This window comes from Zootoca vivipara, chromosome 7, assembly GCF_963506605.1.
Source record: "Zootoca vivipara chromosome 7, rZooViv1.1, whole genome shotgun sequence".
NCBI lineage: Eukaryota > Metazoa > Chordata > Lepidosauria > Squamata > Lacertidae > Zootoca > Zootoca vivipara.
Genome location: NC_083282.1, coordinates 31,665,625 through 31,676,467, shown reverse-complemented (window position 1 = coordinate 31,676,467; position 10,843 = coordinate 31,665,625). Strand labels below are relative to the sequence as shown.

General features: G+C 42.0%; 1 non-coding gene across 1 annotated transcript; it reads left to right on the top strand.

Moving 5' to 3' along the window:
* Positions 1–533: 533 nt before the first annotated feature.
* TRNAQ-CUG (transfer RNA glutamine (anticodon CUG)) lies at positions 534–606 on the top strand. The gene has a single exon. It is a non-coding gene; the product is annotated as a tRNA-Gln (tRNA).
* Positions 607–10,843: the final 10,237 nt, after the last annotated feature.

The window sequence follows — 10,843 nt, the reverse complement described above, 5'->3', positions numbered from 1 at the left end:
GCTTGTACCAGAAAATGAAAGCAAAAAGTGGGTAATGTGGATGTGTAACAGATGATGTACTTTCTGACCTTCACTGATCAGCAGCATCTGCAACTACTGGGATTGATATATAGTGTAACTCTGCAGTATTACTGGCAAACATTCAAGTTTGTGTGTCACTTGGGGAGAAATCAGAATTAATTTTGGAAAGCAAAGCAAATTCTATTTTTGAAGCTTTTTTTAAAGACCTCATAAATAAACCACTAATGGTAGAGTCAATATGCACATCATAGATGGATAATTAACTGCTAGGTAAATTTTAAAATACTAGTAGAGGGCTCCCAATGGCCAGTCCTGAGCTAGTATGGGATAGGAAGCTTTTTCTTCATCTTCAAATCACCACACTTGAGCATCCGGTATGGCCTGATTTGTGTCACTACATATATCAAAGTAATTCTCCCCAGCATAGTTGTGAGTGTAGGTGTGCTCAAAGTGACAAGCCCTCTTCATTCAACTAAATTCTGTGGACAATGGACATTGGAAAATGAACATTTGCTGGGATAGCTCAGTTGGTAGAGCATGAGACTCTGAATCTCAGGGCCATGGGTTCAAGCCCCACATTGGGCAAAGGAGTCCTATATTGCAGGGAGTTGGACTACATGACCCTCATGGTCCCCTCCAACTCTAAAATTATATGATTATATGCATGGTTGGCAGTTGAGATGAGATCATGCCTGACGACCCTATCTGTGAACTTCATCTGATATTTTGTACAGAGCCTATGCATTGCACACATACATCCCTAGTTTCAACAGACTTGATAAGAAGTGTTCTCTTTGAGTGGGTGCCCACTGAGATAGATTCAAGGTTTGTTTCCTATATGTGGCAATCTCAGTAACGAGAGCCATCTTTACATTCAACAGGTCTTGGTACTTGCGCAGTTGGCAAGTATATTGGTTCTAAGCTTTGTATTTTAGCACAGTACATAATGCAAGAATACATATGCTTTTGTGTATTTATAGATTGTGAGTAAGTATAGGCTGTCACAGATATTCAGAACAACATATGGAGGTAGGGCAAAGAACCAGCAGACAAGATGCTCACTCTCGCTCACATTTGTTATCTATGGAAGTGAGTTGAATGATAAAGGCTGCTGTTTTCTACTGGTACAGAAGGGATATGAACAATATGTAGTGGTTGGCACAGTAGGCCTGTGGTTCTAGTAAGCTTTTTCCTGCAGGTAATCAATTGACTACTTTCTTTTACAAGAATTGCAAGATGTTCCTTTTCTTGCTCAGTCCTTTTCTAGCACATTAAATCCTGGATTATTAGCAAAGTGATAAAGTTGCCATCTGCAAAAAGTACATGGCATTTGATCTCTTTCTTTCTGGATCTTAAATAGTTTCCTTTTTTTCCAACTCAACAAAACACACCAAATTATAGATAGGAAAGAAGAAAAGCCACATGCTTCCTAACAACCATACTGTCAAGAGCAGCAATCAGCTTCTCTCCAACTACAAATGTTAAAAGAAATATACCACATACTTTGCAAATAGTATCTGCCCTTTTTTCTATAGGCAGAGTGTGTGTACAACTCACATATAAAAAGAAACAAGAAGAAAGCGAAGCAAAATAGCCTTTATTTGCTGCAATAAAGGGCTGAATTAGAAGGAAATGCTACAGCCTATGAGAGACGGAGGCAAAGCAAGGTGCAGACATCAGGGCTGTATGCATACTGTTGGTCTCAGATATTGTACTGTTGGTATAGGCCCCATAATGTGAAGCAGGCTAGGGTTGCACAGGGGGAGAAAGTATCAGCCTAGATAAATGCTGGGACTACGCTAGACCTATGAAAGTTTACGGTATTTCTAAGTGGCTAGCATGTGCCCTTCTTTATGAATTCAGGTCACTATTAAATCACTGCAAGAACAATCTGTAAGGGGATATAAAGGCAGCGATTAAAGTTAGCATTCTCAATTACATTTTCTGATAAATCCTAGTTTGATCCCTGCAGTGTATATACAGCCATACCTCCTAAAGCAATGTCTCATTGGCTAAAAGACTCCTCGGGTCTCTGCTGCAACTCTGTGGCAAGAAATACATACAACTCATAACTATTCACTATCTATTCACTATTATTAAATGTTACCTATGCCCTTTCTCGACATCAATGAGTTCCCTTTGCAAAATTAGGATAACACCAGCTTATAAACTCGTTCCCTATAACTAGATTCCTTCTTGAATCCCAAATTTCCTCAGCTTCTTGTGACACATCTAGAAGGCTGCTCCATCCTTCTCCTTTCAGAGAATAACCCTATGAATTGTCATTGGATCAGGCTTCTCTCTTTTCTCCAGTTTTATCTTGTATCCCACCTTGACTCTTATCCCCGTCTCCTCTATCTGCTCTGTATTTGTTAATTTCCCTTGAGACTGGACGGAACACCCTGCAGAAAGTACAACCTTGTGAACTTTATTGGAAGGTTCCATGGCATCCAGGTTGGAGTCAAACAGCTAGACAAGGCCTGAGCCTTATAGACACATGGTGGAGATAACAGAGGCCCAATTGATCTTAAAAACACATGGACAGGTAGCACAGAAGTGAGGAAACGGTCTCTTTCTCTGTTCTACCGGAGCTTTTACATAGGAGAGCATTAAAAAATGTGACTGACCACCTTCAGTTTACAACACCATTTACATGCATGTGTTGATCAGACTTTACTGTCAACACTCCCCAAGTTACAGAAAGAAGAGACTGCTGGAGGAATCATAGACCAAAACATAAGGAGCCAGAGCCACTGTCTACCTTTTCACTGTTTATATTTGCTAGCTATCATATCTCTTAGTGGCTGTTCATCCCTGTTTCTTTGCTCTTTCGTGTACTTGCTTTTTTTAGTACATTTATATTCCGCTTTTCTTCCATCTTGGAACTCCTTCCCCTCCCAGTCCCTGTTGCTTTGTTTTCAGAGACTTCAATGTGGTTTGAAAAGGGGGTTGCAGCTTACGACATTTATACTCATTTTGATTTCACCTCCGAAAAACAGGTTTCTCAGGATTTTCGTATTGCTTCAAAAACCCACAGCAACATTTGAGCTGACAGAATGGGGGGGGGCACAAAAGAAATGGATGTGTGCACTGTGGAAAGTGCTGTCCCTCTCACATTGCTTTCAGCTATCTTTAAAAAATTTGTCTGCCTACAGCCATGATGAACTACATTATATGGTAGAAGCTCTCGCATATAAAACTTCATATGTTAGGGGGTGGTATCTCATAATCACGGCTATCTTTTAGTTGTTTGAAATGTTGTGAGACAATACAAGCACATGAGAGGAGAAGCCGAAATATTATAAATAAGTAACTCAATCAGTCCTGGTGGCTGGAAAAGACGCTGTGATGGCTGCAGGAATCATTGCACAGGGATTCTCATGCAACAATAAACCATTCCTGAATTGAGCTACTTCAGAATGATGGGGTGGAGGAATCAAATGCTTTTCCAGATTTTTTTTTTTTAAAAGCTTCCTCCTTGGGCAGGGAGTATTGACATTGGGAAACATTGAAGCACACCATCTCCCACATGAATTCTGAAGGGATACTGTCCCCAAAGGAGTGTTCTGTGTGGATTTTGAGAACCCTAAACAAGCATTATGGATTTGAATACATTGTGCTGTGCAGTCTTTTTTTTTTTAAATTTTTCCCCATTCTCCAACAGAGCCAAAAGGTGTTGATTGGGTGGCAAGTTGTACTTGAATCCCAGAGGCATCAGTTAAATTTCCCACTCAAGCCTCTGTTTCAGATGAACCTTCCTCCGCCTGTGAGTGTTGATCAGATGGGCTCAATCAACAGAATCCTATGCACAGTTCCTTGGAATAAGTCACATTGAACACAGTGGCACTTGGCTCTAAACAAATATACTTAACATTGAGCTGTGCAAACAATTCAATTGCTGGTCATTCCTCCCAGAAGGCAGATCTTTATCATTTTTTAATTGCATAGCACTACTTCTAGTGGGAATGCATTCAACAAGACAAGGCATTTTTTGATCTCCACTCTCTCGGTCTCCATGAAGAAGGCCTTGGAGCATGACACATTGAGCTCAGAAGTATCAGATGGAAACAGTTTTCAGCTTAGAGAGCTGCAAAGCTGAATGACCCAAGCAAACAACTAATTGGTCATTCCAGAGAAGCTGCCAAAAAGGAAAGGACCTACTGCTGACTCATATGCTGTACTGGCGCTGAAGTCCTCAACACTCAAAGCTGGGTAGGAACACATACATCTTTAAAATGATGACTTGTCATAAATGCTTGAACCCTGAGATATCTCACTGGGAATTTAGCCAGAGATTCCATTAATGGATTACAGTCCTGCATGTCATAACAGCCACCATAGAGATTATTTATTCATTCATTTCTTGCTTTTGGTGACAGGTGGTATTTTACACCCCTCCCCCAAATAAATAAAATTAAAGGGACCGAGTAATTCCCTTCCCCATCTATATACATTTGGTGCCAGCCTGGGGCACCGCCATGCATTTTGATGGCAAACAAACAAACATACCATCGAAGGTCACACAAATGACTTTTCTCTCTTTGGCGATTAGGAAGTCAAATAACATCTAATGTGATAGGAAATATTCTGCCCTCTCAAAGTGGCTCTTGATTGCAGAGCAATTTACACAGCTGGGAAGGCCCACAGGTGGCCAGAAGTGTGATAGGCAGGTGGCCGCCTATTAGAGAGGAAAGTAATATGCAACAGATAGCAGATCTCACAGGGATGTGATTTTGCCGGCTATTAGCACCGGTGACCATGGATAGCAGGTGGCCGTAAGCTCAGGTTTAGCTGTAATGCAGATGCCTCATTATTAAATATTAACTACCTAATTATCTCAAGCAACAGTGTGATAACTATCTTCTGGAAAAGGCAGAGATAGGCGACCTTTAGATTTTATATATGCAAGGAGTTTTTTAAGACACCTCCATGGGAAAACCTGAGGAGAAACAGGGCCATCTTAAGCATAGCTGAACTATCCCTCCAGCACCCCCCCTCCCGTTTCCGAGCGTGGCTGTCGTGCGGGCGGAGCAGCGCGGCACACACACACACACACCGGTGGCCCGGCACCCTGGCGCCTTGCGCCACCCAGCCTTGCCTTAGGGCTGGCCCTGAGGAGAAACTCCCATAGAACTCAAGATTCCTTGAGTCAAATGGAATTTGAAGGCCAGAAATGATATCCTCAGGGATGGGGGCAGCAGGAGGAATGGAATAATATTTTGGCTCTCAGTTTTCCTCAGTTATCACTGGCATTAATTCCCAAAGAGGCATTTCCACTAGAAAGAAATAGATCTGAGAGGAAATGTGGGAAACTTTGTGCTTCAGCTGTAATATAGCAAGAGGGGCTCCTGGGTCTCTTCATATCCCTTATTACTATAGAACAGTGATCTTCAGCCCCTCCCTGTGAACTGCTATAGGACACTTGCTCTTTCTTCTTTGTGGATGATTCTGCAGCATGTTTTAGCATGCACAGTTTTGTTGATAGGGATGGGGCAGAAATTTGATTCAGTTTTTATTTGGAGACAAACTTGTCTAATCTACACCTTCTGAAACAATACTCAAACCAAAACACAGTCGTCCTTCAAAATTCACACTTCTCTGGGTTTCGCAATGCAGTTCTCCAGCCAAGGGATATATACAAAACAAAAAGCACCCACATGTACTGAGGTAGTGTGTGCATCAAAATGCATATCTTAGTGAAAATATGTTGCATTGGGGAACAATGTATTGTATACAAATGCGTGTATTCAGATAAATTCTCACTATTACATGCGGATGAAGATTATGAGAGGCTTTTGTAAGGAAAAAAGAAAGAAATGCAAAGTGACGTGGAAGTGCTGAAAACTGACGTTAAGGTTGGAAAAATGAAAAACAGAGAAACCAAAATGGATAGATATTCCCATCCTTATACAGGACCCTGCGTAGCCCACATGAACTAGGTGCACAATGTAGAAGACACCCAACTCTCCTGTGGCTGCACATGGCAGGTAGATCTTAGTGGTGGCAGGAGCTCATCTTTCAGGGAGGCTTTTTTTGGTCATTTATTGATAAGCTTCTGAAGAATCCCAGTAATTCCCAGCACAATCATGGTTTGAAAATACAGCAATAGAAACAGAGAAAGAGGAAATTTTGATCTCTTCTATTCCCTCTTTTGCTGCTTCTTTGTCAATTTGAATGGTCTTTAACATTAGAGGATTCTTTGGGTGTGAGTGGAATACATAGAACTTTCCCCACTTTCGAATAGGATGGACTATCACAGGAAAGGGCCATAGCTCAGTGATAGAGCATACTGGAGGTCTTAGGTTTAATCTCTAGAATATCAAGGTAGGGTTGAGAAAGACTCCTGCCGAAAAGAGCTATTGCCAGTCAGTTCCAAAAATACTGAGCTAACTGGGCATGTCAGCTTCCTATGTTCCTGTACCCTGGTTGCAATGAGCCATGTGGGACTTTTGATTTCATCAGAGAACAGTCACTGTTCCAGCCTTACAATTATTTTCCCCATCCCACTTTTTCATATCCTTTCATGCTATGGAAATTTTACATATTGTACCGACTAGACAAATCTCTCAGCTGCTCAGTCTTCAGAGGTGCTTTCTTCTCTTAGAAGGCAGGATCATATAGCATCTTTGCATAATTCAGGAATGTATGACAAAGATATAACACAAGTGTGTGGACGAGACTACTAAATAAAGGCTAACAAGCCATCTGCTTCATGACACGTGCTTTCATAAATGTCATGAAACTTTATGCTTCCATAAAACAGTGCAATACTGGGAGGGGGGAACTCCTCTTCCATTATTTCACTGCAAAGGGCAAATGCTCTTTTTTGCTTCTTGTCAAGGCTTAAATCCAGAGACACCAAGAAAAATAAACACAGAAAGAAAAATATATTGCAAGGATGCAAAACCCACAGGAGCGACAGTAATCTGATCCTCGTGACTTAAGAGCATTATGACCTCAAACAATGCTTCTCATGTGGGAATTGCAGGGAAGAAGGCTAAGAGCCCAGGGAGTAGTGGTGGGACAAGAATCAGAGGGAGAAGACTGGGAAGAAGAGGTGTTGGAAGCTGAAGATGTTAGCCATAGCTGCCAAGTTCTCCCTTTTTTGAGGGAAATTCCCTTATGCTGAATAGGCTTCCTCGCAAGAAAAGGGAAAACTTGGCAGCTATGATGTTAGCAGGGTTTAGTGAGCTGGGAGAGTCTGTGCCGGAGAAAAGTCTAGAATCAGAGGCAGAAGCTGAAGCAGGAGGGTGAGAGGAAGGAGGCCAAGAGGCAGAGGTGAGTCAGGCTAGTGAAAAAGTCACTAGTGTGTCCCCCTCCTGCTGTGACAAGCTCCCCTCCCTTCCTTGTGTCCCAGAAACAGAAAAGGCATGAAAAGGATGGACACCATCTATGATTGCTTGGGGGAAAGCTCTGGACAGGAAGGGACTTAGGTGGCTGTGAAGAGGCAGGGGCTTTCATGTAGTAAGACCACTGGGAATGAACTGCTCTGCTCATTAGGTCTGACACTTAGCCAAGCCTGTGAAGATCGTGGTTTTGCTAATAAAGAGTTAACTTTAACTTTGAACTGTGTGATTACTGACCAGCGTACTCCTGTGACACCTCCTCATCACTGGCATAAAGCCACCAGAAGGGAATGTGGCCCTCTGGAAAATGTTCCCCAGCCCTGATCTTCAGGCATTTGATCACATGGTTTGCAATGTTAATTAATTAAACTAATATTGTATATCATCTTACTGCTTGTTTTGCAAATCAGAAGGCAGAGCTCTGCAATAAGTGGAAGCAGTGGGTGTGATAGGCATACCATACCTCATGGTGGGTATGATATGAGAAATCCTATGGCTTCAGTGTGATCAAAATTTGATAGACTACAGTGAGGGTTGATGAGATCCTGAAGCATTTGTCTTTGAACTTTCTCATTTCCGTGGCTTGAGCACTGTTAGTAGGCAACACTATTATTAAATGACAATGTTTGCAGAGATATCCAGTTTAATTCACAGAATGGTAGCACAGCCTGAACGCCTTACTCTTTTAAAGGCAAATCATATGCAGAACTTTCCAATTTCACACTAAATGATGAGGTAGTATTTGAACAGAAATTTAAGGTGGAGCCGAAGAGTACTTACACTCACAGATACACAAAGCACTTGCATCAATAACTTGCCTTGCTTTCCTTTCCAAATGATAAACTCAATGGGCCTGTTTTCATGAACAATGAAGCAATGCTAAAAGAAAGTGCCTCTGGACACAGGTAGGTTCAGTTTTTTTGGCCCACTCATTTTCTGTTCCTGTTTTCCTTTGTTCTTAGCCAATCTAACAAGACAACCCATTATTATTAGGATCACCATGCAATATATTATAATGAACGAAACGTAACACCATATTCATAAAAGCTCAACTCTTCTGTGCACATTGTTCATGGTGTCAGGAGTGCCTTTAGAATGAATGAACAGTAAACTACCATGGCCCTCAGTCATTGCATATGGTACAACTGGAAACACTATCATCTGTCTGTCTGTCTGTCTGGATGAGAGCAGTGATACTCGGCATATGTCATGTTGGGAAACATCTCTTGGGTGTCAGGGTGTGCTGCTGTGCTCAGATCCCCAGCACCTAAGGCTTAGTGTACTGAATCAGCAATAATGAGTGAAACTATTGGAACTCATTAAAGAACTTCCTAATCAGTCTGTTAATTGAGGCTATCAGCTTCCCATTATACCGAGACAAATTAAGCAGGTTAAAATGGTTCTCAAGAAACATCTGCTGAAGCAAGTCAAAATTAATGATAAATAAAATTGAGTTCCCTTTGTGGTTGGTTTCCCCACCCCACCCCATCTGCACCTATAAAAATGCCATCAAGAGAAGCCATTCGTTACCTGTCAATTCCAAAAAGCCTTAGAGTTTTGCCTTCCTAAAATATCCCCTCAATAACCTATCTGTCAAAGGCAAACACAAGTGTGTTGTTCGGCCACTAAGCACAGCTTCTTCTTCCTGCCTCAGGGGAACCAGGGTGGTGTGGTCAACAGAGATGGGTTTGAATTCCTGCTCACAGTCACAAAGCCCTTTGCCCAGCCATTTTCTCTCAACCCCACCTATCTCACAGGGATAGCCCCACCCCCACCCCATGTGCCACCCCAACCATACATTTGAAAGGGAACAGTAGGCATAGCTAATTCAGTCACAATTTTCTTTCCCAATAGTGGGAAAGTGAATTTATTATTTCTAATTATTATTTCCATGTATCAACTGCTTACTACCGTATCTGAATATTTCAAAGTGGTTTACAATAGATAAATACATAAGGAGAGAGAAAATCAAAGAGCACTAAAGGGCAATATAATATAAAATTTTGATATACATTCAGTCACTCACTACCCATTTCACCCACCCACCATTCACTACCTGAAATATTATATCTATCAACCACTCAAGTTTTTCCCAAAGCCTATCTCATGATATTAGATCAAATGCAGATTTAAAGTCTATTAAAGCTGCATAAAGAGATCCTCCTTTTCTAGACGTATATTTTCCCACAAGATGCTGAAGTACTAGACCTTGGTCTAGAGTTGACCGTTTCGCCCTGAAACCTGCTTGCGCTTCCGAGAGGACATGTTCATGCTCCAGCCAACTCTTGAGTTTATTACATAAGTGGGCAGCATATAGTTTACTGATGATACTTAAAAGGCTAATTAGCCTATAGTTAGCAGGGTCCGATCTGCTCCCTTTCTTGTATATTGATATAATGATAGCCAATCCCCAGTCCTCTGGGATGATGGCCGATTTATCTATGCTGGTAAACAAAGCTGCAAGGACTGGGGCCCACCACTCCACATTAGCCTTGAGTAGCTCAGGAGAGATGTCGGCTCCAGGGGCTTTGCCAGATTTAAGAGATTGAATAAGCCTACGAACCTCTTCAGTAGACACCGACGGCCATTCAGCCCCAACATCATATATAAGCCACTCAACAAAGGGCCACTACTACACATGAATATATATGATACTTTCCTAATCGCCGAAGGACTAATGGACACCCATTGAATTACATAATGCTCCTCCCCCTTTTCTCACCTGAGAGGAGACCATACTAGGCTCTCACCCTGGAGGGTATAGAACTACTTTCATCTGCTCACTCCCAACTATATAATCGTAACATGCATAGTAAATGAGACATGAGCAATCAGCACTGGTAGAAATGAACCCTAAGACTAATTAAGGGACCCAGGTGGCGCTGTGGTAAAACCACTGAGCCTAGGGCTTGCTGATCAGAAGGTCGGTGGTTCGAATCCCTGTGACGGGGTGAGCTCCCGTTGCTTGGTCCCAGCTCCTGCCAACCTAGCAGTTCGAAAGCACGTCAAAATGCAAGTAGATAAATAGGAACCGCTACAGCAGGAAGGTAAACAGCGTTTCCATGTGCTGCTCTGGTTTGCCAGAAGCGGCTTTGTCATGCTGGCCACATGACCTGGAAGCTATACGCCGGCTCCCTCGGCCAATAATGCGAGATGAGCGCGCAACCCCAGAGTCGGTCACGACTGGACCTAATGGTCAGGGGTCCCTTTACCTTTTTTTATGAAGTGCCTCACACTGAGGTGCACTGTTTTCTATAGTCCAAACTGAATCTAGTTGTCAGTGCACATCCTTAATCCAACCCATGTTGCCACTGATAAATGGAAATGGTATTTGGCTTTCTTTTTTATATATAGAAAAAGGTGTGGTTTTGTTTTGTTTTTCACCTGGGATGTGACTCCACAGAATTTCTGGAATATCACATGCTGTATTAGACAGAATGAAATCATAAATTGATATTTTTGAAGAGAGAGAAGCT